The sequence below is a fragment of the Pezoporus flaviventris genome, unplaced genomic scaffold (assembly GCF_033815535.1).
Source record: "Pezoporus flaviventris isolate CSIRO_AGI_PZ_B2104156 unplaced genomic scaffold, CSIRO_AGI_Pfla_v1 ptg000067l, whole genome shotgun sequence".
In the NCBI taxonomy this organism is placed as follows: domain Eukaryota; kingdom Metazoa; phylum Chordata; class Aves; order Psittaciformes; family Psittacidae; genus Pezoporus; species Pezoporus flaviventris.
Window position 1 is genome coordinate 416,383 of NW_026892615.1, and position 14,428 is coordinate 430,810.

The 14,428-nt window shown below is 51.6% G+C and overlaps 1 protein-coding gene across 1 annotated transcript in view; it reads left to right on the forward strand.

The window, feature by feature from the left end:
* Positions 1 to 279: 279 nt before the first annotated feature.
* Positions 280 to 14,428, forward strand: part of ZFHX3 (zinc finger homeobox 3) — a 153,264-nt gene continuing 139,115 nt past the window's right edge. Inside the window, exon 1 of the mRNA XM_061471762.1 lies at positions 280 to 407. The gene's annotated coding sequence lies outside the window, so the exon portion shown is untranslated. The remainder of the gene's footprint in view (positions 408 to 14,428) is intronic.

The window sequence follows — 14,428 nt, forward strand, 5'->3', positions numbered from 1 at the left end:
GCAGAATAAAGATCCAAAGAGTTTTTTTTTCTTCCCAATCATCAGATCTGAGTCCGGGCGCTTCCTGCTCCGGCGACCGCCAGCCCCGCCGCCCGCTCCGCTCCGCGCCGCTCCGCCCCGACCCGACCCGACCGCCGCCGCCGCTGCTGCTGCTGCCGCCGCCCGCGGCCCCCTCTCTCCGGGGGGCTGCAAACTCCCCGACAACGATGCTGCTGCTGGGCAGCGGCGGCGGCGGCGGCGGCTCCCGCTCGGCTCCGGCTGCTGCCCACGGCTTCTGCTGCTACTGCCCCGGGCCCCTCCGCGGAGTGCGCTCCTGCCGCCGCAGCCGCCGCAGCCTGCATGGGATCTGTAGCCCCCGCGCCGCCGCCCGGGATTAAAAGCGCCGCCGCCGCCGGAGCAGCGACCGCGTAAGTGGCAACTTTTCTGCCCTGTCCCCCGCTCGGGCTCCTCCTGCTCGGGGCGCCCGGGCTGCTTTGCATGGGGCTGGTCCGGCCCCCCCTCCCGCCCGCTCCCACCCACCGCCCCGGATCCCCCAGCAAACTTTGTGCCGCTCGCCGTCCCGGAGCCCCGCCGTCGCCGCCGGGGACGCGCAGGTGCCGGCGCCGCGGGGGCCGTTGCGCGTACGCGGAGCCCCCGCCCCGCCCGCCGGGCCATGGCCGCGGGGCGCGGAGAGGCTCGGCGCTGCACCGCTTTGTGCGCGGCGGGGCGCGGGCGGCGGGGGTCCGGCGCCCCCCGGGACCCCGTGGGGAGAGAGAGGCCGTTCGGGCGGACCCCGCGGCCGCGCAGCGCCGGGGACGCGCTGGAAAACAAAGGGGCGAAGAAGTGCCCGAAACTGCCCCGGCGCCGGCGGCCCGGCCCGGCCCTCCACCCGCCTCCGCCCGGCCGGGCGCCGCGCCCGAGCGGCCCCGGAGCGGCCTGGCGAGCCCGAGTAATTCCGATTTTTGTTTTCCGCGGGCAGGCTCGGTTTTGGGAAGAATGCGGCTAGGGGGATGGGGAGGTGAAGCAGCGAACGGCGCTGTAGGCCGATCCCCCTTCTCAGTTTCAGTTTTTAATTACTTAATGCCGAATCGTACGGCGCTTATCTAAATATTTGCAAATGCTCTTTCCTATTGATTTCTCTGAATAAACTGTGCTCCTCGCCCGCGGAGGGAAGGCGGCTCCTGAGCCAGCCCTCCCGAGCGGAGCCGGGGTGCGCGGAGCCGCGGCCGCTGCCGTGGGGCTCTGTGTGCACGCGTGTGGCACGCACCCGCGGGCTTCACTGCGATATTTATCATTTAGGTTACGTTTGTTTTGCTTTTGTTGTGTTTTCTTAATTACTATTATTTATTAGCATTATTTTTAATTTAAATTGCTAAACTTTCCTTTGCCCACCCCCCTTTTTTTTTTTTCTAAAATAGAAATATTTCTTTTGCTCTGAGAAAGGGCTGTTTCTCTTTCAAGCTGGGCTTGAAGCTGCTCGTGGGTTTGTCCTGTACTTTGTGAAGATATGGAATACAGCTGCATCCCTTCCTCGGCCCTCTGTCTGTCTTTCTCCACTTCTCGCTCCTGTTTAATATGGAGCAATTTTCTGGAGGCTCGGTGACTCCCTCCTTAGGGTCACATTGAGTTCGAATCCCACTGAAGGTGCAGGGATCCTGCGATGGGGGAAATAAGAGAATAGTGAGGACGGGGTCAAGTTGTCTGCTCAGAGGCCAAAACTCCCACAGCTGCCTTTAAAAATACATATATAATATTTGGCTTTCCCCACTGTATTACAGACTGCAGCCTCCCCTTTCAGGTATTTTCTTTACAGCTTAAAGACCTCTCTTCCTTTGCCTCCCCCACAGCTCCCTCCTGCCCCCCCCCCCCCCCATTAGGGGAGAAAAGGTGGGGGGAAGGAAGGAAAATGAAAAGAAATGGGGGGGGGGGGGGGGGAAGGGGAAAAAATAAAACCCATTGAGTTTAGGCAAATAAGGTTTGGTCTCCGTATCCTATTACAAAGCACTTTGAATATGCAAGACATCACACAAGACCAGTTATTCCAGTTACGACAAACTTAAAAAAGAGAAAAAAAAGAGAGGCATGTTTAGATTGTAATTTGTTAGAGCGAGAATTGTATTTAAAACTCTGTCATTTAATTTTTTTTTTCCCAGTTTTGCATTGTATCCAGCCTTTTTCTGATGTCTAGGGCTGGGTTTGGTTTTTTTTCATTATTATTATTATTATTAAAATCTTTCCGTTGAGTTTAGGAAGACTGCTGCAAGCAACACATTTTCTGTATTTTTGTTCCTGTATCTTGGAGGAGAGTTGGCAGGGATTCTGTGGTTTGCAGTTACACAATATGTTATCATGTTTTTAATCACTAAATCATTGCAGTGGTTATAGATTTACAGTCTTAGGGTATTACTGTGAGCAGCAGTGCAGACTGTATGTACAGAACATACAAGAGCATGCAGTTAACATGTTCATGAACTTTGCTTTTAAACCGCTTCCCGGCCAAGCTCTGGTGGAGAGGAGAGCGAAGCTTTTGGCATCACCTCTCCACGCACTTGAGGAAAGTTTGCACGAGGCTCCCGGCCAGGCAGGAGCTCCGATGGGTGCTGCGTGCACCCCGTCCCACAGCGCTGGCGGTAAGCGGCGGGGCAGGGGTGCGAGGGTCTGCCGGGGGCCTGGGGGGGAGCAGGCACCCTGCCGACCGCCCGCTGTGCCCGCTTCCCCTTCAGTATGTAACAGAGCCCTCGGCAGCATTAAAAATTCAGCATTACAAGCTGATTGTAATGCTCCCTCATTAGGGAGCACTGTCTGGTCCGGCATTAAGCACAAGACGGAGCGTGGCTTTTCGGCTGCGGCACCGGCTGAGGCTTGGAGAGCAGCTGAGTGGAGGGTGGTCATGGAGCAGGGTGCTTCGGCTCTAGCAGCCACCCGTAGGGCTACACTGGGCTCCCCGCTGCCGTGCAGCACCAGGCCCAGGGCTCTTGCTCGCCCTCCCAGCTGAGGGCTTCTCCTGTGCAGGCTTCCTGAGCTGCCCTCCTGCCCGGGTCCTGCTCCGCAGGCCGACTTCGGTCAGAAACAAAAGCAAAGACAAGACATATTAAAGAGTAGAGGAACTCTGTGCCTAGACACAGAGGTTGCTTTGCTGCATTTGTTTTTTTTTTCCCATTCTTTCCTTTTCATTCATGGTCATTTTGGGAACAGTGGCCAGCGGGAAGCCCGCTGCAGCCCTTCTCCCGCACACCAGCGGTGCGGCTCACAGCAGCGCTGGCCTTCAGCTGTGGGAACCCGATGCCCTCCCTCCTATCTTGCTGCTGCCTTTTGTTCCCGCAGGACCGAGCCAAGGTGCTGCTCGGTGGCGGAGGCGGTGCGGGGCCTGGCACCTTCACCTGGCCTTGTCGTGGCTGCTGTCAAACCGTGGCCCGGCAGTGGCTGCTTTGACAAAGGCAAAGGCGCGTGTCCCTCTTTCATCCCTCTGCTCTGACCCCCCGCCCTGGTCTCGATGGTGTTGTGCCAGAGGCCAAGAGCAGCACTGAGGAGCAGATTTACTTTGGGCCTGGCTAGCAGTTGAACAGCTTCGGCGGGGATTGCTAAATCCCAACTCATGTACATATGGCTGGCTGTGGTAGCCTGCCTGTTAACGCTCCTGCTTTATAAAATACTAACAGTAGTGATGATACTAATAATAAAAATGTTGAATGGAGAAGCTGAAAAATGACTAGTTGGCTTTTACATCAACTTTATTCACACACTGTTCTGCTGGGGTTTGGACTCCCTTGCCTGAGCGTTTCCTCTGCCGGTGTTGGACTTGCTTATCTGCGGTGGGAGAGTTTTCAGCAACCATCTTCTCGTAGGTGCTAGTGCTGCTGGTGGTGCTGGAGCGAGAGGTGTGTTTGTGCTGGGGAGATGGTGTGGTTCAGGAGGAATGGGCTGGGAGGAGGCCAAGTGTTTCACAACTCTGTTTCCCTTCGCTAGAACGTGGCCGAGGTTTGACCTTTGCATGGCTTCAGAGCCGAGTCTGGCCACCGGAAGAGGTGAGACATAGACAAAGCTGGGTCTCGCCCGATTCTCCATTCTGGCCATGTGTGGGACCCAGTCACTGCTTATGGGGCTGTGGGCAATGACTGACTGCAGGGTTTCGGCCTGGGAGATCCCTTGGGCCTGGAGCAGGGTGACCATGGGGCTGCCCTCCTGCATTGCCTCTGTTTTCTTATGGTGGGGCGTTAGCGCACACCCTCTGGGAGCTCCTGGGGGAGGCCAGCAAGGGCAGACCAGAGGGAGGAACATCTCCCCTGTGGAGCGAGGCTGCCCTGCCTTCCTCACTCCTGCCCTTGACAGCCGACATTCGGGCTGAGCGTCCAGCGCATAGCAGCGCCGGGGCCGCTGAGGGCTGCTGTGGCAGGAGAGTGGGAATCAAAACATCTGTGCGCAGGCCTGGGCGCCGCAGCCTCTAATGGTTTTGACGGAGCTGTTGTGGTCTGTTGTCTGGAAAATCTGCATTCTGCGCCGTGCCCGAGGGGGGCCGCAGCACCGCAGACCGTGGCGGTACCTAAATATAACTGCCTCGCGCCATGAGGTGAGGTGAGGGCAGGAGGGAGCAGGGCCGCCCATCCCACCTCCTGCTTTGTTTCTCATCTGTGATTCATGCATTTGTGTTTGCTCCCGAGGTTGGGGTTGTTTGTAGGCAGGGACTGGAGAAATAGAGAAATAACCAGCTAGTTTTTAGAAAACCCAACAATCAAACAGGGTGGGTGAGTAGGGCTTCCCTTGCAGCTGGTGACCAGGAGGCAGTGGCTCTCGATGCCGGGTTCGGGATCCCACTGGACCTGGAAGTCCCTGTGTGTACCTGTGCTGCAGCTACCGGTGTGACAGTGGGCCACGCCACCCAACTTGTGTTGGTGATTCTCCTCCCCCTGGTAGATACTGCGGGCCTCGCTCGGGTCCTGCCGTGCTAGTGAAGGAGGAAGTGCTTTCCAGCGCTTCCTCGTCGGCTCAGCTGGACAGACATGTCCATCTGTCAGTGCAGGAGGTGGGTGATCTCCATGGCTGCAGAGTGGTGGCATCCATGTGTGGTGTGTGCTGTGTGTGTTTCCAGAGGCTGACTGTAAATACAGTTAAAGTTCGTCCCCATCCAAAGTTAATTCTTGGTTGGGGTTGTCAGAAGGGAGACATGTGCTGGTGGCTGTGCAGTCACCGCTGCGAGTGGCTCCCAGCACATCCCAGGAGGGGTCTGGAGCCTGGCTGTGTGGGGTGGAAGGGCGGTAGGACAGTCTGGGCTTCAGATGCCCCGCCATGGGTAGGCTGCAGCCACCCTGCTTTGTCCTTGAGTTTGCTGCTGAGAGAAAAACACTTAGCTGTTTATTGTAATTTCATTATGTCACTAGTGCCAAACATGACTCTTGCTAATAAAAGCAGAGCAGCAATGTGGGTTTTTCCTATCCCCAGAAAACAAACATTTCTTGGTGTTTTGCACTGCGTAGTGCACATTGCTGAGGAGCAGGAGGGTGCTGGCCCTGTAGTACCCAGGCTTACAGGTCTTAAATCTGATGAGGGCTGAGCCACACTGGTTCCCTTGCTCGGCAGTGATGCTGGAGCAGATGATGTGCACGGCAAGTCTCGTGAAAAGGTTTTCCCCATCCTCCCCCACCCCCAGTATCTGGGAAAGTGGAATCTGCAGGGTCTGTGACACTCTGTTAGCTCTTAGTAAATGTTTGTTTTGATGACACAAGGGTGCCTGCTGGGCAGTTGGTCCCTCCTTGGGCAGGATGGGAGCAGACATGCTCTGGGAGCTGCTCCTGACCTCTTTGGTCTCTGGCAGCAAAGCACCCTGCATCCCACCTCCTGCATCCCACTTCACATGTGTCTCATACGTGCAGCCGCACTTCCCTGGCCAGTGGTAGCTTAGTTCCAAAATGGCTGGTTGGCTTGATTTAGTAGCAGGAGTTTTAACCCTCCTTTTGCCATGCTGCCACTAACTGTCTTGTGCAAACAGACTGATGCTCCCTGCAGAATTCAGAGCGCATACTTAAATGTTGATAGTAGCATCACGATGATGTGCCTGATTCTGAGAGGTTGGATTGTTGGGTTTTCTGAGCGTCTGTGATGTCTGGTGACAGGCTGGGAGGTTTTTGGTCTATTCCTTCTCTTTGCAAAGGAGCTGAGTAAAGAAGGGGGTGGCAAGGGGGGTGCAGAGGCACAGTCAGCTGAGCTGTTGTCAAATGTACCTTGTTTGGGCTGAGAGCTGCCATCAGGTGCATGTTGTTTGGGATGATGCAGAATGTGGGGGTTCTTCAAGGCATTTTTGGTGAAATACCATGTAATATTAGCAGGCCTGGAGATTAGTTCAGAAGACTTAGCAGGGGGAGTGTGTGAAGCACGGAGCTGCTTGGTATCTTGAGCGTATGTTTGACAGTTGTAGGATCTGCTAACTAAAGCTGTTCTGCAGCATGAAAATGTTGAAGATGTTCTGGATTCAGGCTGCGCACTCCAGGTTGTGCATTTCACCATGCGTCTTGTGTTGCAGAAGCTGGTGCGCAGACCCTTGGACACATATGGAAGTAGAGCAGAAAGGCTGCTCCTGAGGTGTTGGGGTGCAGCAAGTTCCTGCAGTATAGCTGCAGAAGTGATACCACGAGGCTGTAGCTCCCTTGGTTTGCTCTGTTTGATGGCATTGGCAGTCCATGCACAGCAGCAGAAGCTGGGCTTAAACGAGCTTCAGCAGTGTGTGGTGGCTGCTGAGGCTTCAGTGGTACCACTGGGCAGCGTTGCCGGGGTGGGCTTTGCGGTGTGTGCCCTGGCTGGGCTGAGGTTGTGTTGCTCTGCAGGCAGAGGAGCGAGTGCAGCCAGGCCGGTGGCCATGGTGGGGTGGAGGAGCGGAGCGTGCCCAGCCACCGCATCCCCGCTGTCCTTGCGTGGCTCCCACCGCAGCACCCTGACTGCGCCCGACAGAACTGTAGATGTCAGGCTTTGCACAGAAAGGAGAGCGAGAAGGGAGGGAGAGGGGAGAGGGAAGCGCGGCAGCGGGGCTCTGAGCTTCAAATTAACCTCCTGCTTTGTTGGTGTCTCAGGCGAGGTGCCTCGGTCTCCCAGCAAAAAGGGGCTCGGAGGTGGCCTGGTTCACACGCTGCTGAGCCAAGCAGCTCTGGCACTGGGGCTAGCAGCAGCACTTCCTTACCCAGTGCTGCTGGGGACCAGGGGACTGCAGGTTCCCAGGGCAGTGCTGGGCCCAGCCGCTGGAAGTGAAGCACCCACTGGGACCATGCACACCCCAGGGTGCTGCCGCCAGTGCTTTCATCTCCAGCTTTGAGGAGTGGGAGCTCCGGCCTTTCCTCTGGGGAGGGAGGGTGGGTGGGTCTGCAGCACCCAGATACTTGCTCCTCGAAATCTCCTTCAGATGTCAGAGCCTAAATTTCTCCTCTTTAATTTTCTCCTGTTAATTTTGTCCCTTTTAGTCTTACTTTCCCCAATTCCTTTCTTCTTGCTGTTTTTCATCTTCCGCAGAGACAGTTAAAAGCAGCTTAACACTGTGAGCTTGTTTGGAAGTGAAAAGATCTGTTTTAGCTCTGACGCTGACTTTGGGCAAGCCACCAAAGTTTGCCTCAGCTGGAGTATGGAATGGGATAATACATAGTTCACAAGCAGAGACTATAAGTGAGGGTTAATTATGAAAAATCATAATGTTTTAAATTCCCAGAGCATTGTTACATCCTCAAATCTTGGTCTGTGTTACTTTCCCAATCCCCCACCTCTAATAGCTCACAAGATGTTTCACTTTGTACCCCCTGCTTTCCAGCACACAGATACCTTCCCACCCGTGGCTGCAGTGCAACCATGGTTGCGCTGGAGTCCTTAAAGAAGGATGTCATAGGAGAAGTAATTCATGCTGTTGGCCTGCCTTGTTTCCTAGTGCTTTGCACATGCTGGCAAATTTTTTTCTGGCATCTTGGAGAAGAGTGAGGCAGCAGGGTGATGCATTTGTAGTAACGTGGCAGGTCTGAACTGGGCCGAGCATCCCGCAGTACTTGTGTGTCACCCAGGTGACTGTACTCCCACACGGCACAGCAGGGCCCTGTTCCTCAATTCGTCACTGCAGTTGCCTGGTCTCAGGCCTTGTTCATTGGGATCGTTGTCCGTCCTGCTTCGGTTGACCTTTATTAGGGTGATGGAGGAGGGGAAGGGTGAATCTTCTTGTCTGTGCCAGCTCTTTCACTGAGTTGATGTGTGTGATGTGTGCCAGATTTTTTTTCCGTGGTTGCCTTATTTTATCCAGCCTCTCCACCAATTCCCCTTTAATCTGAGCAGCGTGGAAGTGCTGGAGGTTTGCATAAGATCCTGGATATCCCCAGGTGGTGTGTCCTGTGTGAGAGGCAACCTTCATGGCAGGCTTGCCATGGTTTCACTGCAGATGTTTGAGTATCCGAGCCAACCTCTGGAAGCTCAGGGGATGGCTCAGAGCATGCAGAGGAGAACAAAGGCTGACCTCTGTTCTGTGCCGTACTGGCAGGGCTCAGGCTCACAGTAGGGGTAGCACAACTAACTGGTCTTCGTTGAAACCTCCCAGCTGTGCCCAGGTCTCTACACCTCATTGCCAGAAACCTGCTGCAAGGTCTTCCTGCTGTTGGAAGTGTCCAACCAAGCAGTCCTCCATTGATGGTTCTCTGAATAGCATTACTCTCTGACTCTGAAGGGATAGGTGCTCTTTCCTTGGAGTTGAGATTTCCTTTCACAGACTGCTGGGCTTTGAAACTGGTTACTGCAGGCGCTGAATGTCAGGACTCTGCTTTTTTTCCTTCAGCCATCTTTTTCTCAGCCCCTTCTTTCCTCTGGGTGGGAAGCCTTGAAGTAGCAATAATTAGTGAGATGCTTTTGATGAGATTCTGCAAGAAGCACTGGCCATCCTCTTGAGATCATGGGTTACTGGTGTCCCTGTCACAGATTTTCAGTGTGATGAAGCTGTTTGCTGAGCTCTGTTCTCTGTCAAATACATTGCTGGGCCTCTCCTAGTATGCCAGGGCAGGGACAGTGCAATGGCAGTTTGCTGAGCTGCTGAGGCCAAACAAGAAATACCCCACTGTAGTTTATTACAGAAAGCAAAGAGCATGATCAAACCAGCTCCCTTCCCACTGCCTGCTTCTCCCTATGCAGGAGAAGCTGGTGCCTTGTGGAGCTTTCCCAAGGATTCAGACCTTCAGAGGTTTAGGTGCCGCCTAAACAGAAACAAACTGGCCAGCAGGATGTTTGGGAGCAAAGATCTTGTCTGCTGCTGAATTCATGCTGTGCCTTCTTCAGCTGGGGCTGGTGAGGATGGTGGGAGTGAGGAAGGAGGTTGCTGATGCACCCCTGCTGGAGGCTCCAGGGTTGATGTGGTGATCGAATCCCCCCACTGATGTCTACTCCTGACTGCAGGAGAACCTGGGTGGAAAGTGACAGGGAGTACTGAGGGTGCCCAGTGGGTCTTCTGCATGTTGAAAATGAATAAAAGCCATAGCCTTCCGTTTAAACGTAGTGTGCCAAGAGGGAAAAGGTGGTATTTTTGTTGCAGTTTTCCCCGTTCAGTCTTGTTGGAGGCCTTGCTGGATTATGGAGCAGGAATGGATACTTTCTCCACTTGTGTTTTAATTTGCCTTCATTAAGGCTTCCACTCGCTTTGTTACTGTATCTGAGTGCTGAACGGGTCAATCCCTTTAGATGGTCCGAAGTGATGCTCGTGCCTATGCCCAACCCGGGCAGCTGTTGGGAGAGCAGAGGAAGAGGGTCTGGAGTCAGCCTTCTGATAGCAAAACAGGCAAGGGACAGGTACGATTTGGAAGAAGCAAGCTTCCTCCTGCTTCTGCTCCCCAGGTCACTGCTGGAGCATGTGACAGATCCAGCAAGAGGATCCCAAAGCAGTTACAGCTGCAAAGATGATGTCTGAAACTGCTTTTGGGGGCTGCACCTACCTCCTGACAACTAGATATAAAAGAGGACTGAGAGTCCTATGGTACAGATCATTTACAAAAGGAGAAGATAGTGATAAAATAAGGCTCCTTTTGGTAGAAACAGCTACTTTGGGTATTGTAGCAGAGAGGGTAATAGGGTTTGTTCTTTAGTGGTTTCATTGTGTGTGGAGTGTAAGTGGGGTTTGGTGGGTTTTGTGTCTTTTTTTTTTTAAGGTTCCTTTTTCCTTGCAAGAACCCCTTGCACAGCAGAGGAAGAGAAACACTTAACAAAAATAGAGCATGTGTTTTCCTAAAATGAGATTGCTGTGGCATGTTTAGGACTTGAAACTGTGTGACTTTGAAGTTGACTTCATTTCACGCTGGTGATATCCTTTTAACTGTCTTAAGTAAACAATGCAATTCAGCTCTGAGAATTGTCTTGTAAAAAGCTGTGCTTGGTTTCTAATTCTGACTGTTTCAAAGCTTTTCATAACAAATACCCTCTGCTTACCAGCAACCCTTCCTGCTTGGAAAAGTTTGCATTGATTTATTATTATTTTTTCAAAGGATTTACTTACACATTAGAATGCCCTGTGGACATTATTTTCAGTTCAAGAATGGTTTATTTATGTTTGGTGTAATTGAATTGGAAACAGTTACAAGTTGTACCAAATCTAGTCGATTTCGAACCAAAACAATGTCCACAAGCAGGTTTATGCCTTGGTGAAGAAATCATGCTGTGTTCACACGCTGGCCATTGAACTTCTGTGGTTTGCTTATGGATACGGACTCTGGCAAGTGAATCCCGAGGGCTCACTGGTGCTGCATAGGGGCAAGATGAGGCAGGACCAAGAGCGGTGTCGCAGAGACCAAAGTCTTGCATGTATTTGAAGCAGATACTGCTGCTAAGGGCAGTCTTGCCTTGGATGCTTTTTCTTTTTGCTGGCACAGAGCTTTGGTACAGTGGGATGGGGAAGTAGTTTAGGGGAGGGACAGGGGTTAGAAACACTGCCAAAGGAGGGGAAAAAAACAAAGCTTCCTCAAAATTTTCTATTAATTGTTTATTTTATTGTTATCTTCCATTTAATTTGAACTAATTGTGTCCTAAGGTATGTTGCTGCAGAAAATGCTGTGCTGAAGTAGAGAGGGGGAGCGCAGAGGCAGGGATGAGTGCCCTTCCCAAAGGAGCAATGGCAGGACTGCCTCTTTGCTGCTGTGCTAGCTTAAAGGGTGTTGAATTAGGCCTGAGTGTGTGTTTGGTGTGGGGCTGCTGCAGAGGAAGGCTCTGCATTTGGTGTTTTATTTTGTTATTACTAATTTTTAAAATTCATTTAGTGTCTTCTCTTGTTAAGATCTCAGCGTGGTCAAACAAAAAAGATCCCTGTGTAGCCTTCCAGGACTGGCTGTGCAGCAGCTCAGTCCTCCTGCTGTGGAAGGAGGAGCTGGTCCCTGCTTGGGGCTGAAGGTGGAAATAACCTCTGCCCATGGGCTGCTGGGGCTGTTAACAGTGCTGTACACTGGGCTTCTGTGCTGCTGCAGGCTTTGTGCCGCTGCACTTCCACCCTGCCAGGCATGCTCCTGGAGCAACTGGCGAGCCTGGTTTACTTCTGTTTATGTTTTCACCTGCTTAAATGGATAAATAAATAGCTTTACTTCCTCCTGGTCCTCTGCAGCAGCACTGGCCAGTGTTACTCTGTCTCCTGTTCTCTGGGAAGTTTGTGAACAGCCTGGGTATCTTCATCTCCTCTCTTCTGTCATCAGAGAGTAGAGTAATAGAATAGTTTGGGTTGGCCGGGACCTTCAGAGGTCATCTAGTCCAGCCCTCCTGCAATGAGCAGAGACATCTTCACCTAGATCAGGTTGTCTGGAACCACATCCATCATCAGATGAGCTGATATTAGCACATCAGGCTAAGTTCATGGAAATATGTAAGGTTAGAAAAAAAACTGATTCAGGATCAGTTGAGAGGTTTCTTCAAAAGAGGTGCAAGATCAGTTTGTGTTCTGGACTAAACTGAGATCTGAAGGGTTTAGAAACAAATTATTCAACTGTTCATGAGCTTTTCATTTATATGTACATCTGAAAATTCTTCTCAGAATAAAACAGCTAACAGCAGAAGCCACCTTCTGAAAGCACTCCTCCAGACCTCTGAAAATCTTCTTCCTATGCATTGATTTGAAATTATTTTTGGAATATTAAGCACAGAAGTCAAGAATGAAGGACATTTGGGTTAAAAAGATTATTGGTGCTATAACATCACCGGTAATCAATCTATCTATCTATCTATCTATCTATCTATCTATCTATCTATCTATCTATCTATCTATCTATCCATCCAGATACCCATTTCTTGGTCATTAAAGAGCAATTCCTGTATAAAGCCCTCTAATTCTCTTTTCTTCTATAGACCAGTGATCTCTTTGAGGTTTATTCTGTACAAAATCATTAGTGAAGAAAAACTTCATACCCTGGAGTGCAAATGTGAGCTTAAAAACTGGCTTCCAAGTCAGGTCACATAAAAGTGATTAGTCCTGCAAACACACACTCAAGAGCTTGAATAGGGATGGTTTCTGAATCGGATGATGCAGGACACGAGGGTGGGAATTGCTGTTAGAATTTGTGATTTCTTTGATAATTGTCAGTTTTGAAACGTTGCATTTAGGGTTAAAAAACCCTAGTCTAGACTATTTCAACGTTAGTACTCTTTCAGAACGGTTTAGTTATGTATTATCTGTTGTGGTGGAGAAACTCACCCTTTCTATCTAGCTTGATCATTCAAACTTGGCTGCTGTTTAGATGTGTCATGCTGCGGCCTCTCTGAGAAGCCAGGCACGCTTGCTGACTGCAGATAAGGAGGTAATGCATTTCTAACCACTGGTTTGGAAATGCCTGCCTGGGTGTAGCTTAATGAATGCTTCCCATTTGCAGAGGGGCTCTGTGTCCCTTCATGGCAGCCCAGGATGGGCTGCAGAGCCAGGTTTGCTTTCTGCCAGAGCTGACAGCCTGTGCTCAGGGTTGCGGTGACAAGAAACTTGCATTTACTAAAAGTCACCATGGAAGGGTTCTTGGGATCTTGCCAGGGAGAGTTTCCTGTTTAAAATTAGAAATTGGAATTTTTTTTTTTTTTTTTTTTTTTTTTTTAAGCCTTGATGTAAACTGGTAATTGCTAGAGTTTTCTTTTAAATCCTGAGATACCAGCTGGGACAGGGACAGTGGGGGGGCACAAGCAGAACCCCAAAACAGTAGAGTTGCAGATTTTGCCTTTTGTGAGAGGAAAAATAGTACATTTTATTGAGCCCTCTTCTCTGTGGTAATGAGTGACTCCTCATTAGGCAAGTGCAGAGTGTGTAAATGCAGGGAGATCCAATTCCACCCAAGTCCTTGCCACAGCACTGGTGGCTGTGCTGCTGAGCACACCTGCATCCTCTGCTGATACCAGAGGAAGTGCCAGAAATCTCAGCAGTGGGGAGGCAAGCTCAGATGAAACACGGTGTGATAAAGCAAACTGCTTCAGTCCTGGCTTTGGAAGGGTGAGGTTGTCGAACTGCAGTAACAGCCCTGGAGTTTCTTCTGTTCAGGTCCTTTTTACCATCTCTGACTTTTGGGCCTGTTCTTTGGACACGTTGGATGTGTCCAAAGTTATTTGTCCAGAGTGTTTTCTTATTGTGTCCAAAGTGTGTTCGTTATTTATGATTTATGCCACCTTCTGCATCCTCAGAGTCTGCATGCTCTGCTGAGCACTCGCCTGACTGAGGAGCAGCATGGCTGCCATGGTGGGCAGTCACCGCTGTGGGATTTCTCTTGTAGCTCGTGAGTGGGACTGAAAGGTTTATTCCGTTCCATTGTTTTATATGGAAAGAAACCTTATCCCTGTGGCTTATGTTGCTGCTGGGAGTAGGAGTGTTTGGGGGGAGATAAGGCCCCTTCCCGCTGCCCTCCCCAGGAGTGCTGGCAGCCTGCTTCTGCACAGGGATACCCTGAGCAGCAGCTCTGGGGCTGGAGCTGTGCATGCTAATGGGCCTAGCTTGTCCTGGCTTGTTTGTAATGATTTGTGGCTGCATTTATATGCAAATACTAACAACTTGCTGCTGAGTTAATTAGCGTTTTTTCTCTTTGCTTCCTGGTGCTTTAGCAAAAGGTCTTTATTCTCCCCATTTTGGTTGTGTGACCTCCCCCACACACTCCCCCCATGCCAGCAGGCCCGCGCAGGGGGTGCTGGCTCCCCGCTGCCCCCACGAAGGGTGATGCCAAGGAATGAGAAGGACAGTCAGCAGCCGCCCTGCAGGAGCAGAGCAGTGTGGGAATTGGGCTGTGCTCTGCTTTGGGGAGTTCAGGCCCAGTTGTGTGAACTGGCTGGAGACCGCTGCGAACCTCAGATGTAAGCTGTCTGTTCTGTGTGGCTTCCCACACTGGCCAGGGTGGTTGCTGGAGCTGATGCGTTGGGTGTCCGGGTGAGTGTTCTGCTCCCTGACTCCAGCAGGAGAACCAAACCAGTTTTTTATGTCCTGGAAATGCCGAGTGTTTGCTTTCTAATGTCAAGA